Genomic DNA, 12,338 nt, shown 5'->3' on the forward strand with positions numbered 1-12,338 from the left:
AATTCCACAGATTCATCTTCCCCTGTCTAAAGAAGTTCCTCCTCATTGTAAAGGAATTTTCCTTTATTCTGAATCTGTGTTCTTGGATCCTGGACTTGCCTACTAATGGATAAATTCCCCAAATTCACGATCTCTCCCATAGCAACTGTAACTTGGGAAAATGAGTTAACATGCCTCACGGGAGTGTTAGCAGTCCAAACATTGACACTACACCGAAGAAGGAGATGAGATAAAGAATAATTGAGGAAATAAGTTTGAAGGAGCATGTGATGCCATCTAGAGAGGTTGTGAAGAGACCTTGTCAGAACTTAGGGCCTTAGAATCTGAAAGTATGGACACCAGTGGTGGAGAGATGACAGTGAGAAGTGGAACAGTTATTACCCTACAACCATCAGGCTCCTGAACCAGTGTAGATAACTTCACTCACCACAACTCTGAACTAATTCTGGGACCTACAGACTTTCAAGGACTGTTTACAACTCAGGTTGTACACGGATAGTGGTAGGAGTGTCGATCGAACCACCAAGGGTGGTGGTAGAGGAAGGTACATTAAGGACATTTAAAACACTATTTTTGAGGCACATGGGTGAAAGAAAGGTAGAGAACTACAGTAATGTGCAGAAGTCTGAGGCACGTATAGGAGAGTCTAGGGTGCCTAGGGCATTAGCACAGTACTGTATCTACTAATTGTTTACCAATATTAACAAAAACGTAAGACAGATATTACTGTTTCAAGGGCAAATAAAAAGAGGATGAAGATGGTTATCTCTCCACTGTTGTGTCAAATCAAATCAAAATTAACTCATGCTGCAAGTGATATAAAAAACGGCTTACAGTACAATGCAAAAGTTTTAAGCACCCTCGCTATATATATGTGCCCAAGACATTTGCACAGTGCTGTATGAGGGGTTAGACTGATCTTGGAGGAGGTTAAAGGGTCAGTACAACATCATGGGCTGAATGGCCTGTACTGTTCTATGCTCTCAGTATTATTTGTTACTTGTACAGTTCATCATGCTTTGCATGTTCGATGTTTGTCGGTCTTTGTTTACGTATAGTTTCTCATACCTTCTATTGGATTTGTTTTTTTCCCTGTAACTGCCTGCAAGGCAGTATATGATGACTAATTAATTTAGTTTGAACTTTGAGTAAGAGATCAAATTTGGACATTTGTGGGGTGCTATTGGGCAAAAAGAAGGTACAGAGACGGAGCATTTCCAGGCTAGAGAGGAACTCTTTATTGGAAATGTTGGTGGTGGGTGGTCACCATGGGTAATGATGTGGTTAAGGGGCACAGGCAGCAGAGTCTTTAAAAATCTAGCTCAGCAATAATCCAGATTTTTTATACGGATGCCACATGCCGCAACTTACATGGAAACTCAAGGTCACAAACCCATCTGAAACGGAGCAACCCATTCAGAGAGAAGGGCCAGAGCATCAAATGTCACCTTCAAAAATCTCAAAGACAGAAACGCTACTGATTCTGCTTGGCAGTGGTCCTGAATTCCCAAGCCATATGTGAGGAACGAGTGTTCCCCGGCCCATGCATCCGACACCACCGTGAAATAAAAGTGGATGAAAGACCCACATTCATACAGCTTTCTTTCCCAGCCTCACTGGGTCCCAATGCACCTCTGAAGTGTAATCGTCAAAGCAGTGTACAAAATGCTTCAGCCAAAATGGGCACATAACAAACTCCTACACACAGCACTATGCTGGCAAATGCTTCCAACTTAATCAAACTCCGGAAGACAAATGGTCTGGTTATTATTCTGTCTGTGGGGGCTCGAAGTACACAAGTTTTCTTCCATCCCTCCCACCTTACAACAGTGCCTACATTATTTTGAAAAAATACTTCTTTGATTATAAACTGCTCTAGGATGTTTACAAGGATGTTGCCAGGACTTGAGGTCCTGAGCTACAGGGAGAAGTTAGAACTTAATCCCTGGAATGCAGGTAAATGAGTAGAGGTCCTATAGGGATACACAGATGATATAGATAAGGTGACTGCAAGTGGGCTTTTTCCACACAGGTTGGTGAGAGTAAAGCTGGAGGTTACAAGTTTTTTTCTCTTTTGTTTACGGTTTATTATTGTCACTTGTACCAAGATACAGTGAAAAGTTTATCTTGCGTATGGTTCATACAGGTCGAATCATGAAAAAACGGTGAATTGAGGTAGAATAAGGTAAAACAGTAACAATGCAGAATAAAGTGGGAAAGCTACTGAAAAATTGTGGTGTAGGTAAACCATAAAGTGCAAGATCATAAAATAGAAAACTGGAGGGCTATGTGGGAGGGAAGAGTTAGATTGACTTTAGAGCAGGTTAAAATGTCAACTCAGCATCGTAGCTGAAGTGCCTGTTCTGTGCTGTAACGTTCTATGTTTTATTTTCTACAGCGAGGTAGATTGTGAAGTCAAGAGTCCATCTTATCTTACAGGAGGTCTGTTCAAGAGACTGATAACAGTGAACTAGAAGCCATCCTCAGGCCTGCTGATAGGTGCTTTCACTCTTGTACCTTGACAACCAACAAAATGTAGTTTTTGTTTCACACTAGTAAACAAGAACACGTTTTTCCACGCTAGGTTCCGATAGACCCAGGAGGTCAGGAACCAGAGGAAGTGCTTTGACATATTTGCAAGTTGACCGTGAGGGATGTGAAGAGAATTTCTTTTTATGCAGCAGGTTGTCACAACCTGGAAAACTGTGGTTATCTTCTAGAACACTGTGGTTCATCTGGGGAAGATGTTCTCACAGTGCTGCTTAAATCCAGCAACATCTATCTGCTCCTTGATAGGCTGTTTCAGAGGAAAACTAAGGGTCAAGCAGATTTGTATGTCAAATATCAGAGCTTTTACAGACTCCGGGCCTATACCTGATGGAGTTTAGAAGAATAAGGGGTAATCTCATTGAAACCTATCAAATATCGAAAGACCTAGATAGAGTGGATATGGAAAGGATGTTTTCTATAGTGGTGGAGTTTAGGGCCAGAGGACTTAGCCTCAGAATAGAAGGATGCCCTTTAGAACAGAGATAAGGAGGAATTTCAAGAGGCACAGGAAGGTGAATCTGTGGAATTCATCATCACAGACGGCTGTGGAGACCAAGTCATTGAGTATACTTAAAGTGGAGGTTGCTAGATTCTTGATTTGTAAGGTTATCAAAGGTAGAAGGCAGGAGAATGACCTTCAGAGGGATAATAAATCAGCCATGATGGAATGATGGAGCAGACGCAATGGGCCAAATGGCCTAACTCTACTCCTATGTCTTATGGTTTTATACAAAAATAAAGTGGTTTTATGTTCAATGTCACTGAGGCCCACTTTCCTTTCTAAAAAATTAATTCAATGTTGTTAACTAAATGAATCAAGAGCTCCTGCTGACTTTGGTAGAGCTCAGTGCAATAGTCCAGCCCATTATCGATACCAGTCCAGTCACAGATCCACTGTCATAAACTCCTGAAGTGATCGGGGTTTCACAGAGAGCTCTCAACGGAATCCCAAAAACACATCTTTGTTCCTCCTTCCCAATATTCCCCTCCATTAATAACAGCAAAATATGTGTATGCAGTGAGATTTTGTGGTCTGCAGAGTCAGTGAAAGGAGACTAAAATAATTTCCTAAAGAGAAAATCAATGCTTGATTGAAGAAGAAAAGGTACAGAGCTCCAGGAGAGAGTGGGATGGAAAAGTATTTCAAGTCATAAAACTTATACAGCACAGCTACTTCTAGCCCTTTAGCCCAATTCATCCATCACAGAACATAACTGGAGATCTGGCATAGGTACAGTAGGCTGAATGGATGGCTTCTGTGACTGTAAATGGAAACGTGGTGTGTTTAATGAATGCCTCATTCACTATAACCAAATTCACTCCATTGAAGTTAAATATATTCCATCAAAGTATATTGTTATTGATATTGTATTGGTTTATTATTGTCACATACACTAAGAAAAGTTTGTCTTGCACGCTGTTTATAAAGATCAAGTCATTACTTAGTGTATTGAGGAAACAATAACAATGCAGAATAAAGTGTAACAGCTACAGAGAAAGTACTGTGCTGATAGACAATAAGGTGCAAGATTACAATGAGGTAGATTGTGATGTTAAGAGTCCATTTTATCACACAAGAGGTCCATTCAAAAGTCTGATAACAGTGGGATGGGAGCTGTCCTTGAGCCTGGGATTATGTGCTTTGAGGCTTCTGTACCTTCTGCCTGAGGGAGAGGGGAGAAGAGAGAATGTCTGGGGTGGGGGGTGGGTCATTGGTTATGCTGGCTGCTTTGCTATTGCAGCAAGCAGAGTAGAGTCTACAGGGGAGAGGCTGATTTCTGTGATGTGCTGAGCTGTGCCAACAACTCCCCGCAGTCACAGGTTAGTAAGCAACTGTTGAACCGTACACCCTTTCAATCTCGAATGAAGATCTTTTCTGCTGTTTTCCCGGCCAGCCACTGCACTCAGAGCGACTGAATCTTTCAGACAGTGGGACAGCCAGTAGAGCTGACACCTCACAGCACCAGAGAACCAAGCTCAGTCCTGACCTCCGGTGCCACCAGGGTGAAGCTTGCGCCTCTCCCACGTGGCTGCAGAGGTTTCCCCTGGGAGCTCCGATTTCCTCCCTCATCCCAAAATCTGCAGCATTTGGCAGGCTAATTGGCCACCGTAAGTTGTCCCCCATGTGTAGGTAAGTGGCAGAGACTTGGGGCAGTTGATGAGGATGTGGAGAGAAGAAAGATTACTGCTGGATTGGTGCAGGAGCATGAAGACACACACTCAATGTTTTAGGAACAGCTTCTTCCCCTCCGCCATAAGATTTCTGAATGGAACAATAACCCATGAATACTACCTCACTATTTTTCACTTTCCTTGCGGTACTCATTTAATTTTTACATACATCTTTCTTATTATGATTCATAGCGTATTTTATATATTGCACTATACTGCTGCCACAATACAACAAATTTCCTGACGTATGTGAGTGATAATAAACCCGAGTCTGGGGTGTAAATGGGTGATTGATAGTCAGTGTGAGTTGACGGTCTGCATATTCATGTCTCTGCTCTGCCTCTCCATCATCCAAACCTCTCCAGTTTACACCTAGCCTGCTCACCCTTCACCCAGCTAGTCACTGAGCCATAGTGCTTCCGTTTAGAAACCCTCATCCTCATTTGCAACTCTTTAACCCTGCCTGTCTCCAGTCTGAGATCTTCGAGGATCTTGGCAGTGTTCCACTTTCAGATTTTCACTCTTCAGTGAAGATAATCACTTGGATTTTGCCCAGCTCCCGGGCTCTGGAATTCCATCTGCATCTCCCTGCTCTCCCAGCTATATAAAATGCCCCTCATATCTCGAATGTTTCTTCAGGGCAGTGAATCTGTGCAATTCATTGCCACAGACGGCTGTGGAGGTCAAGTCCAGATTCAGATTCAGTTTATTGTTTATTAATTATTATTTTTATTAATTCATTTATTAATAAGTTTATTATTAATTATTATTATTTATTAATTATTATTCAGTTTATTAAACCACAAATGCAATGCAGTTAAAAAATGAGACAATGTTCCTCCAGAATGATACCACAAAAGCATATGACAAAACAGACTACACCAGAAAATCCACATAACGTTTGGCAATCCCCAATCCAGAGTCCGGAGAGGCTGCTGCGTATTAATATCGCGCTACCATCTTAGCGTGTTCCCTGGAAAGGAGCTCCAAATCCACCAGACAAAACAAGACCAAAAACTAAAGCTACAAGACCTGCACAAAACCACATAGTTACAACATATAGTTACAACAGTGCAAACAATAGCATAATTGATAAAAAAACAGACCATGGGCACAGTAAAAATAGTCCAAAGATGTTAAAGGGCTATAAGTTCAAAAGAAATCACCACACAGTTTCCACAAGTCCCCAGGGTCTCAACAGACTGGCCATCCCACGCCGGCGGCAGAAGGGAGTGCCCCCGCTATGGACTTCCACGGCACCGCCCGACTCAGCCTCGCAGACGCAGCACACAATGAAAGCTTCGTCGAACCCAGCCTCGCAGACGCAGCACACACCAAAAGCGACCTGACCACAGCGGACTCTGAGTCCGTTGAACCTCCGAGCCGACGACCATCCCCTCCGGCATAGCTTCTCCGAGCACCATCCTCTGCCGAGCGTATTAAGACGGCCCCGCCAACTGCCATCGGCAACGCGACCCTGAGGACTGGGGGCCTGTTCTTCCCAGCAGAGACCCGGACCTCACAGCAGCAGCAGCAACAAAGAAGGTCTTCCTGGAGATTTCCCGATGTTCCTCCATGCTCCCACATCCGTTTTCAATCGATTATGATTGCGCACGGCGCCCCACTTCACAAATAACAGATAATCAGCTACGGAGTGGCCGCTGCAAGCTGCGTTGCACCGCCATCTTGGAAATTATTGGAAGTTATTGGGTATATTTAAAATGGAGGTTGATAGGGTACTGGATTCGTCAGGGCATCAAAGGTTACGGAGAGGACGCAGGAGAATGGGTTCAGAGGGATAGTAAATCATCCATGGTGGGATGTTAGAGTACATTCGATGGGCCAAATGGCCTAATTCTGCTTGTATGTCTTGTGGTCTAATACAAAAATTAAGGAGTTTTATGCTCACCGCTACAGAGAACAGCTTTTCTTTTAAAAAAAATACATTCAGTGTAGTTAACTAAATGAACCAAAAGCCCCACTGACAATGGTAGAATTTGAATTTATAAGTGCAGGACAATAGCCCAGTGCATTAGGTACCAGTCCAGTAATGCATCCATTGTAATAAACTCCCGAAGAGATCTGAGTCTCACAGAGAGCTCTCATCGGGATTCCAAAAGCACATTAACTTTAAATTGAAAATTCAAAGTAAATTTATTATCAAAGCCTATACGTGTCACCATTTACTACATTGAGATTCATTTTCTTGCAGGTATTTATAGGAAAATAAAGAAATGCAATAGAGTTGATGAAAAACTATAAATTGCAAAGACTGACAAACAACCAATGGGCAAAGGAAGACAAATCATGCAAATAATTTTAAAAAGTAAATCAGTAATTCTGTGTTGTAGACTTCTGGAAAGCAAGTCCGTGGTTTGTAGAATCAGTTTAGAGCTGTGGTGAGTGAAGTTATCCATGCTTGTTCAGGAAATTGGTGGTTGTAGGGTAATAGCTGTTCCTGAACCTGGTGGTGTGGGACCTAACGCTCCTGTACCTCCTGCCCGATGGTGGTAGCAAAAAGGGAGCATGGCCTTGGTGGTGGGGGTCCTTGATAAGGGATGCTGCTTTCTTGTGGCAGTGCTCCCTGTAGATGGGCTCAATGGTGCAGAGGGCTTTACTGTGATGCACTGGCCTGTATCCACCACTTTGTTGCCCATACTAAGATCTTGTGTGGTAAAGTGCAAAAATTTGTTAAATCCCCTGTGAATATTACGGCTTATGCAGGGCTGTGTATAAAGGCTACTTGTTAAATTTCATCTAAGCCCGTCATACAGCTTGATTACATGACAGGTCATTTATTTTTACTTGCTTATTGCAGGTCAGCTTCAAATCTGCACTGGAATTGTAAGAAAGACAGCATTGAACACATAGCAGCTTTCCTCGTGCTGGGCAAACTCTCTCAGCACTCCTTGGCTCTCACTTACTTGGGTGTGTGACTCATGTGCTATTTACAGGCAATATACAGTTTGAGCACATTCCCCAAATGATATAGTAAGCATACCAGACGAGAGGCGCACCATTGCAGAAGCCCAGCTGATATTGGTTCAGCCGCTTACTCAGCAGACAAAATCTCCAAGAAATGTGCTTATTTTGCACATTGCCCAAGTTAACATCAACACACACAAAATGCTGGAGGAACTCAGCAGGTCTGGCAGCATCTACGGAGAGGAATAAAGAGCCAGTGTTTCAGATGAAGGACCTTGGCCTGAAACTTCACTCTTTATTCCTCTCCATAGGTGCTGCCTGACCTGCTGAGTTCCTCCAGAACTTCGTGTGTATGTTGCTGTGCAAAATCTCTCGTGTTTATGATTTGGTGCCCCCATTGACGTCTTGAGGTTAAGTACACGGCTCACCTCTTCCACTCTCCAGGCATATCGATGCCATACGGGGCGGCACAGTAGCACAGTGATTAGCACAACGCTTCACAGCACAGGTGACACGGGTTCAATTCCCGGCACTGCCTGTGAGGAGTTTTACGATGGTTTCCCCCATTCCAAAGACCTACTGGTTGGTAGGTTGATTGGTCATTGTATATTCTCCCATGAGTAGGCAAGGGTTAAATAAGTAGTTTGCTGTATGGAATGACTCGAAGATCCAGAAGGGTCTACTCTACACCAAATCTCAGTAAATAACTGAATAAAATATCTCCCCTTAAATCCAGTAACTCCTGCACTTGGCGTGAGATTATCACTTTTACATTGATACTCTGCAACCCTTTTAATCATTATGGAGAATCTTACAGTATAGAAGGTAGCCATTCACACCTCCTTGAAAGAACTCTCAAAATTGCCCCCATTGCCCCAGCAGTTTTACCTGTTGTCCTGCAAAATAGAGGCGAAATGTTTAAAGGGAACCTGAGGAGGAATGTCTTCACTCAGAGGGTGGGGCAACTGTGTAACGAGCTGCCAGCGGAAGTGGTGAATGCAAAGTCGATTTCAACTTTTAAGAGAAGTTTGGATAAATACAGGGATGAAAGGAATATGGATGACAATGGTCCGGGTGCAGGTTGGCAGAATGATAGTTCAGCATGGAATAGAAGGGCTGAATAGCCTGTTTCTGTGCTGTAGTGCTTTATGACTATGACTCTATAATATCTAAACACAAGAGGTTCTGCAGATGCTGCAAATGCATAGCAACTCACACAAAGTGCTGGGGGAACTCAGCAGGTCAAGCAGCATCTATGGAGAGAAATAAAGAGTTGACATTTCAGGTCGAGACCCTCGTGTCCACATACCTCGACTCCTTTCTATCTATCCTTCTTACCTGTGTCCATGATACTTCACATGCCCTCAATTTCTTCAACAATTTCTAGTTCCCGGGCCCATGATCATCTCATTTTCACCATGGACATCCAGTCCCTGGTACACTTATACCCCACATTAAGAACAGCTACGTCAGGATGCAGTTCGTTGCCAATAGCAACACCATTCCCTCAGTCCTGATTGATAAGCTACAGAACCTGGGCCTTTGTGCCTCTCTCTGCAATTGGATCCTCGACTTCCTAACTGGAAAACCATAATCTGTGCAGACTGCTGTACTCCCTCTATACCCGTGACTGTGTGGTAGGTATAACTCAAATGCCATCTATAAATTTGCTGATGATACAGCCATTGTTGGTAGAATCTCAGATGGAGACAAGAGGGTGTTCAGGAATGAGATATACCATGTACTACAGATATACCATGGAGAGCATTCTTACAGGCTGCGTCAGTCTGGTGTGGTGGGGGGGGGGGGGGGAGGGGTGCTACTGTACGGCATCAAAGGAAGCTACTGAAAATTGTAAAATTAGTCAGCTTCATCTTGGGTACTAGCCTCCATAGTACACCTTCAAGGAGCAGTGTCTCAGAAAGGCAACTCCATTATTAAGGTCCCCATCACCCAGGGCATGCCCTCTTCTCACTGTTACCGTCAGGAAGGAGGTACAGAAGCCTGAAGGCACACACTCAGCGATTCAGGAACAGCTTCTTCCCCTCTGCCATCTGATTTTGATATTGTTTCTGGTTTAGAACTATTTTTAATTTAACTGTTTAATATGATACTTGATGTGATTGATTTAATTATTTTCTTTCTGTATTATCATGTATTGCATTGTACTGCTGCCACCAAGTTAACAAACTTCACAAACAGATCCTGGTGATATTCAACCCGATTCTGATTCTGATTCTAAAGCTCCCCACTTCTTTCTAGACAACAGAACTAACCAGTTCCCCTCCTCTTCCTGGCAGAACTGATGTTCTCATATCCAACTATTTCTCTTTTGGCTCCAGTCTTGATGAAGGGTCTCGGACCAAAACATTGACTCTATTCCTGCCCATAGATGCTGCCTGACCTGCTGAATTCTTCCAACATTTGGTGTGTGCTACTCAGTGATGTCCGTCTCCTTTCAGTATTTATTGATTTCCTATTATGCAGATTATTATTTCATCAATTCCAAACTGTTCTCTCTCTCTGACCTCACGAAGGGTCTGCAATCTGAAATGTTGACTCTGATTTTCTCTCTCCCAGATGCCGCCTGACTTGCTGAGATTTTCAGCATTTTATGGTGTTAGTTTACCATGAGGTCATTGGCAGGCTCAAGGACAGCTCCTACCCCTCTGTTATAAGACTATTAAACAGTCCCCTATTGCAATGAGATGGACTGTTGACCTCACCAACTACCTCGTTATGGTTTTCACCCTTATCGCCTGCCTGCACTGCACATTCTCTGTAACTGTAACACACTATTCTGCATTCTGTTATTGATTGACCTTGTATTACCTTAATGCACCATTGTAATGAATCAGTATGTTTGAACAGTGTGTAAAGCAAGTTTTTTTAACTGTACCAGGGTATGTGTGACAGTAATAAACCAATTTATCAATTTACTTTTCCTACCTCAGATATTTGAGTTTCCCTCTCTGTGTGGCAAATTTGTCACTTCACATCATATTCATTAGTTGCATGTGGATGTCGTTCATAATGCCAGATGGTATTGCCCATCCCTACTCTCTGCATTCTGTTTTTTATGCCCTTATCACAGGAGAATGATTCTGTCAACACTGTCTAAACCTCTCATATATGCCTGTATCAGTTAGCAAAGCATGGGAAGCTGGGCTTTGTAAACAGTTTCATAGTTCAAAGTACAATATAAATTTCAAAGTGCATTTATTATCGAAGTATGTATACATTATACAGGCTTGAGACTTGTCTGCTTACAGGCAGCCACAAAACAAGAAACCTAAAAGAACTCATAATGATAAAAAAAAGACCAACACCCAAAGACCAGAGAAAGGAAAAAAAAACAATTGTGCAAACAATAAAGGTAAGCAAATAGCGTTTAGAGCTAATGTGAGCCTTCAGACATGAAGCCCGCAGCAGCCGGAGCAGCCTACAGCATCAGCTCAGCAAAAAGCAGAGTAAATGTCACAGAGCAGTGAGCAGAACCGGCCTGATGCTTGACTCTGGTCCTGATATCTTGCCTTTTCAATCCATCTGGCCCAGTGTTTAAATTCGCCCAACATCAGATCGTTTCTCGCTCAAAACCCAGTCCCTGTTGCATACGCTCTGGGCCTGGACCCCACCTCCACGTTTCAGCCTGTACCTGACCTTTCCAGGTTGGCCAGCCCTTAGATCGAGCAAATCTCACTCTCGGTTTAGGCAGATGGGCCCCAAATCTGCCTCTCCTCCGCTCCACTCACCCTGACTTAACCTCGCATATCCCTCGACCTCACCCCAACTTTGCCTCGCACACCAACGTTTCGACCTGCGGCTCAGCCTCAATTTCACTCGCCTCTTTAATGTTTGTGGTGATTGCTTACCTTTTTTTTTACAGTAAAAATGTTAACAATGAAGTATTTATTTGCATTTCTTGTTTTATTAGCCACCACTAATTTATTATTAAAGTACCGTACATATAGTTCACTATTTACACTATCTTAAGATTCATTTTCCTGCAGACATTCACAGTAGAACAGAGAAATACAACAGAATCATTGAAGAAGTACACACAAAGACTAACAAACAACCAGTGTGCAGAAGAAGACAAACTGCAAATAAAAAGTAAATAAAAATAATTAATATTGATTTCCAAATAAGGAAAGTTATGCTGAACCTTCGCAAACCTCTGGAAATTTTGTATGTCTCTATCAGGTCACACCTTTTTCTGTAACTGTTAGACTTTATTCTGTGTTCTATTATTGTTTTACTTTGTTCTACCTCAATGCACTGAATGTAATGAAATGATCTGTAGGAACAATATGCAAGAGAAGCTTTTCATTGTACCGCAACACACGTGACGATAACAAACCATTTCCAGTTCCAGTTCCCTCAGCCTCCCTTGCTGCAGGGAGAACAAGCCCAGGAGACTCAGCCAGCTCCATCAGGGGCAAAACCCTCACAACATCGAGAGCACCGTCAAGAGACAGTGCCTCAAGAAGGCAGCATCTGCCATTAAGAACCCTCACCACTCAGAACATGCCCTTGTCTCATTGCTACTGTCAGGAAGGAGGCACAGGAACCTGAAGACACACATTAAAATTTTGAGGAACAGTTTCTTCCCCTCTGCCATCAGATTTCTAAACAGTCCATGAAGCATTTTCTCACTCTTTCCCACTATTTAGTTTGTAACTTATAGTGCA

At 42.9% G+C, this 12,338-nt stretch overlaps 1 long non-coding RNA gene across 2 annotated transcripts in view; it reads left to right on the forward strand.

The window, feature by feature from the left end:
- The window catches only part of LOC140734629 (uncharacterized), a 92,630-nt gene extending 82,048 nt beyond the window's left edge, over positions 1-10,582 (forward strand). For both annotated transcript variants that reach the window (XR_012100578.1, XR_012100579.1), the window contains exon 3: positions 10,228-10,582. This is a non-coding gene — a long non-coding RNA (uncharacterized lncRNA). The remainder of the gene's footprint in view (positions 1-10,227) is intronic.
- The last annotated feature ends 1,756 nt before the right edge of the window (positions 10,583-12,338 follow it).

This window comes from Hemitrygon akajei, chromosome 10 (assembly GCF_048418815.1).
Source record: "Hemitrygon akajei chromosome 10, sHemAka1.3, whole genome shotgun sequence".
Lineage (NCBI taxonomy): Eukaryota > Metazoa > Chordata > Chondrichthyes > Myliobatiformes > Dasyatidae > Hemitrygon > Hemitrygon akajei.